A 6210-nucleotide genomic window follows, 5' to 3' on the forward strand; every position below is an offset into this window, starting at 1 on the left:
GATTTTTCTTCTGTTTTCTTTTAAATTCAATCTTTATTGTATTTTTTTTTCTATTCTTGTTTTGGGTACACAGCTGGTTTTGATGATCAGTCCACTCAAAAGGAACTCACTCCGACTACAGGTCCCACTACTTAAGTGGCAGTGTTGCCCCTAAAGTAGGGAAACAGGTTTTGTTAGGTAATAACTAAGCACATGTGAATGTAAGTGTGACCTGTGCTGGCTACGTGTTGTATTTTAGGTTGCTAAGGAGGGCCCTTCAGTAAAATTAATTATTCTCAGTGTAATGTTTCAGCATAAAAATGGATTTCCAAAAGCAGTGATTGTTAAAAAACAAACAAAAAGATGTTAAAAACCTGAGACTGCCCTTGCCCGTGTGGCTGGAGGGTTATCCTGTAACCAAAAGGTTGCAGGTTTGATTCCCAGTCAGAACACATACCTAGGTTGCAGGTTTGATCCCTGGTCCAGGCGTGTATGGGAGGCAGCTAATTGATCCTTCTCGCTCTCACCGATATTTCTCTTTCTCCTTTCCTCTCTCTCCCAAAAGGAATGGAAAAAAAAAAATATCCTCAGGTGAGGATTTTAAAAAAAACAAAAAAAACTTGAGACTTTTATGGAAGGAATTTATAAACATAATATCATTGTTAAAATTTTTATTAGGAGAGGTTAGAACAGTACACAGGTTAGAGGAGGCCTTCTAAAATAGGAATTCCCTCTGTTCCCTGTCCTGCTCTCTGTCCTGGCTCCTGGGACCACGCCCTGTGAGCCGTCCCCTCCGTCAGAGCAGGCACTACTAGCCTGCTCCATCCCTGATCCCATTGTAGTGGGAACATCCCCTCACCTCTAATTTCTTTCATGCTCAGCTTGACTTTCCTAAAATTTTATTCTCATTCGCAAAAGATTTGTCCACTGAGGTTGATGGACGCCTTGTTGTAATTTTAAATTTGTTTAAAGCGAGAATAATGGCATGTTCCTCTTCTCATTGATATCCCAAAAGACATTTGTTTTTTATACATTCCCCAGGGAAAATTAACTTTTTTAACCTGAAAATCTTTTCTTCCATGGTTGTTTTGATCTCAAATTTTTTTTTACAAAAAGAGATTTTACAGTGCTTAGTGGCTTACTATGGCAGACATATAGGGTAAAGTCAAAATTTATTAATCTGACTATACACCACCATTTTGAGTTGATATTGTTGATATAAATCTTATCAATCTACTCGCTTAGAGCTATATTTCTCACAAGACAGCTGGCTAGCATCTTCCCTACTTAGTACACCAAGTGTAGGGGAGAGACTGTGTATTTATTTTTTAAAAGCAATCCAATGGATTTGTTTTTGTCCATATTTTGAAAACAAGGTTGAAGAATTTTTCTCATTTTAGAAGGTAGAGAACATGTGGACCTGTCTTTTACATTACTGTGATCTAATATATATTTATAAATTATAGCATTGGAAAAGAGTTCTGATATTGCTGTTGTCACTTCCTAGTATTTAATTTTTATAAAATGTTTTGTAAGTAACTAATTGCAGTATTGCTTTTAAGTAGTTTAAAAAAACCTTTCTCAAACAAATTCTGCCCAGAACCTACTTCCTTAGGGCAATATTCTAAAGGTCAGTAGTCCAGTGTGAATCTGAAATAGTTCTACATCTCTTCAGTATCTTTTTATACATACCAGCACCCAAGCAAAAGCCTAATTTCTGTGTTGCATTAATAAAGTACGTGCTAATTATCTAATTCATTGGATTAGGTGAAATGAAAGATAAGTTTTTTCAAATGTGTTTCTGATCATAATTTTTCAAAATGTTCATTATGTTTATTTTGGTGCATGATGCCAAATTTATCTTGAATCAGCCATTACGACCTGATATGTAATGACAGATGTTTTTCTATCTGATCAGTGGGTTGTAGATTAACTACTTTTCTCTGCAGATTCTCACTACATTTTCAAATATGTATTTGGAAAAAGCTGCGAAGTACCTATAAGTAAACTTACCTGTAAGTAAATTAGCATCTTTGGCCTTATCTATGCATAATGTTCTCTTAGTTTGGTTTTGACAAACTCATGGACTTGCAATTAATTGCTTTGTAGTATTTTAATTTATTGTGATGTAATAAATTTTTTGAAATGTTATTTGGTTGGCTATTAAAATATAGAAAATTATGTGGCGTTGCATGAAATAAAGTACATTTCTACCAGTTACTACGAATTTTGCTCATTATTTATGCATTTTTCATCGTATCTTTAAGATTAAGCTCTATTGAGTAGGCTAAAGCATTCTTTGTTTCTTATAAACTTATTAATGGATATAAAATAAATGTATTAAGATGTACTTTAGATTCCATATTACTTTATTCTGTGTTTATAATTAAAATAAGTAATTGTAATTGGAATAAAAATCAGAGCAGAAATCATTGAAATTGAAAACAGGAAAACAATAAAAGTCAACAAAACCAAAAATTGGGTGTTTGAAATGATGAAATTGATGGAACCCTAGTCAGGCTGAGCAGGAAAACAGAGTTGCTTTTCTACATATCAAAAAGAATAATTGAAATTTTAAATAAAAAACAACACCATTAACATTAGTCTAGCATGCAATAAGATAAGGACTGTCTTTGCTTGCAGATGACATGATTGTCTATACAGAAAACCCAAAAGAAGTGACAAAAACACTCCTAGAGAACTAGTAAGTGATTATAGCAAGTTTGTAGGATGCAAGGTTAATGTGCAAAAATCAGTCACTTTCCCATATATCGGACAGGTGGAATTCGAAATTAAAAACACAATACTGTTTACATTAGCACCCCCAAAATAAAAGACTTAGATGTAAATTTAACAAAAGTATATGTAAGTTATATATGAGAAAAAACACAAAACTTTGCTGAAAGAAATCAAAGAATTTGTAGATGGAGAGAGAGTCCATGTTCATGGATTGGAAGACTCAATATCGTCAAGTTGTCGGTTCTTAGATGCCGAGTGTGCATTTTCTCAACTATTTCAACATTTTAAGTGATTTCTGCTTGGGTGACATGAAATTGCTTCCCTAAGCAGGTGTCAGTGCCACCTCCTTCCCATTCAGCACTGGGCTCCACCGAGGGATCCTGGAAGGGTCCACAGGCCCGTCTGATGAGGGCCACCACCAGGGAAAGGGGCCTCATGCTGGGCCCAGCCTTCCCTGAGACAGGCCCAACCCTCCAGTGGAGGACATGAACCTGTTTCATAAGCCCGAGCACCGATGGGAAGGGACCAAAGGGTTTCAGGGAAACTTCGTACATTCCCCAGTCAGATCTAAGCTCCAGTCCCGCCTGCGTGTGTTGCTACTCTGCCATGCAAATTCCCATCCATAGTTAGCAGGCATGGTGCCCCACACATTGGCTACCGTTGTTTGCAATTATTTCTCCAATTTCCAAGAACACTTAAGATAGTTCAAATGAATAAAATAGCACTACTTCTTAAGTAACACAGACATCTGCGCATTGTATTTCTCACTTCCTTTATTGTGAGCACTAGACATTTTTTCTACGTTAGTGGGATTTTGTTTTGCAACTTTGCTTTCATATGGACACTCAGCAGAGAAGTGCTTATTTCTTGCCCATTATCTGTCAATAACATCAAGAAAACCTTTGACTTGTAGTTTCAAAGATTAGCCTTCAAAGTTCTTTTCATAACTGCCTGGACATTTTGGGCTCTCTTACTTTTCATTTGCTTTTTTGTGTTTTTTATTCTACTTTTGCACTTAGACCATTAAGTTTGTTTTGCATGAAAAAAAAAAAAAAACAGAACACCAGAAAAACCCCACTGAGGTCTGCCCAGAAAGTATCAAGCCATGTACTGTGAAAAATAGACATTGAAGAAGATACCAGGAACATTGTACATAGAACGGTGATGCCTCAGTCCCCTTTAAAGCAGGCACCTTGGGACCTCACACAGTTCTCCCAGTCTCCATCAGCTGCCCTGTCATATTTTCCTGAATCTCATTGATGGTCTGAAATCTCTTCCCTTTAAAAGGTGATTTTAGTTTTGGGAAAAGCCAGAAGCTGCAGGGTGCCAAATCTGGGCTGCAGGGGGACTGAGTCACCTGGATGATTTCATGTTTCTCAAAAAAACTGCACAAGATATAATGCATGAGCAGGTGTGTTTTCATGGTGAAGCTGACAACCACCAGTTGCCCACAGCTGCAGACTTCTGAATCATCCAGATAGTTTCCGCAGAGGCATGCTCAAGCCTAATAGAGAATTTGATGCAGATTCGTTGCTCTACTTTCTCAGTCATTTTGAATGCAACAGCTGCACGGTACATGTGCTCACTCAATGGCTTCTACCATCCCCACTGACTAATACAGTGAAGGTATCATTACTCACGCATGTGCATTCCAGTCCACTCTTCCTTGACTGCCAGATTACATCAATGTCCCTCAAACTGTTCTTGTTATATTAACAATGGCTGGACTTTTTCCAGACAGACCTCATAGATATCAGTTCTTCCAAACTTGATCTATAGATTCAATATAATCCCAAAAGTTACTTAGTGGATATTAACAAACTGATTCTAAAGTTTATTTAAAGAGGCAGAAATTCCCAACGAACCAACACAATATTAAAGGCAAAGAACAAAGTCAGAGGACTGACAGTACCCAACTTCAAGACTTGGTATAAAGCTACAGTAATCAAGACATTGTGGGACTGGTGAAAAAAAAGACAAATACTCAATGGAACAGAAGAGAGAGCCCAGAAATGTATCCACGTAAACGTAATCGGTTGATCTTTGACAAAGGAATAAAGGCAATTCAATGGAAAAAGCAGTCTTTCCAACATATGATTCTGGAACAATGGACAACCACATACAAAAAAAAAAAAAAAAAGATTCTAGACACTGACTGTACCTTTCACAAAAATTAAGTCAAAGTAGATCATAAACCGCCCTAGCCAGATGATTCAATTTGTTGGACCTTCATCCCATACACCACAAGTTTGTGTGTTTGAGTCCCGGTCAGGGCATACACCTAGGTTGTGGGTTTGACTCCTGGTCCAGACACTTGCAAGAGGCAGCCAATCGATGTTTCTCTCTCTCCCTCTCTCTCTAATATCAATAAGCATGTCCTTGGGTAAGAATTTTAAAAAAAGGATCATAAAACTAACATTTTAACATAAAACTATGAAACTTTGAGAAGATAACAGGAGAAATCAAAGTTACCTTGGACTTAGCAATGAGTATATATATTGCACAAAAATATATGTTTATGTGCCCTAAAGACATGTATAAGAATGGTCATAGCAGCATTACTCGTAATAGCTTCAACCATGAACAATTTAATCAAGAGAATGGATTTATTTATTCAACATGATAAATACAGGAATACCAACATGAAAATGAATTAAGTACAGCTATGCTACAACATGGCTGAAACACAAAATGTGGATCAAGAAAAGTCAGACGAAAATAATATAGTGTGATTCTACTTATATAAATTTCAAAAACACAAAACTACATTGTAGAGTTAAAAAATAAATGCACAGTAGTAAAACTGTTAAAAAAGAAAATCATGGAAGATATTATCATACATAAAGTTACCGCTTATCTTTGAGGAGGAGGAGGGAATTAGTGACCCGCATAGAACACTAGAGAAGCATGTGTTCTCTCTCTTGGGTGGTGGTTTATAGGTGTTCACTTTGTAATGAATTCCTGAGTCGTCGGCAGCGTCCGTCTCGAGAGACGATGGTGTAGCTTCTTAAGAGTCTTTCTGCACCGCTGAGAATGGCTGTGCAGTCCAACTCGGGAGTGACACGGTATCTGTCTCCTCCCGTGTTGAATCGACATCTTGCGATGACGCTGGAGTGTCCTCTCCAGTGGAGCTGAAGCTACAGAGCCTGGGCAGGGTGATATGGAGGGTCTGCTGTTGCCCATGCAGCAGACCCCCCCTCTCTTCGCAGCTGAAGGGTCCAAGGGAAAGACGGAGTCAATACAGCTTGGCTTCAGGTGCGCCGCAGGAGTTGCCGGTGTTGACTACAACGTCAAACCGCCTTAGGGACTCCGGCTCCGGATTTTCTGTCGGGGTTTACTCCCTTAGCCTTTCCCCTGAAGAGGTATGCCGCAAGGCAGCGGAGGTTTTTTGGAGTCAGAGTTTTCCTTCTCTGATGTGCCCTGACTGGAAGATCGAACCAGCGACACTTAGTTCGCAGGCCGACGCTCAATCCACTGAGCCAAACCAGCCAG

This window comes from Furipterus horrens, unplaced genomic scaffold (genome assembly GCF_987537825.1).
Source record: "Furipterus horrens unplaced genomic scaffold, mFurHor1.1.pri manual_scaffold_5, whole genome shotgun sequence".
Lineage (NCBI taxonomy): Eukaryota > Metazoa > Chordata > Mammalia > Chiroptera > Furipteridae > Furipterus > Furipterus horrens.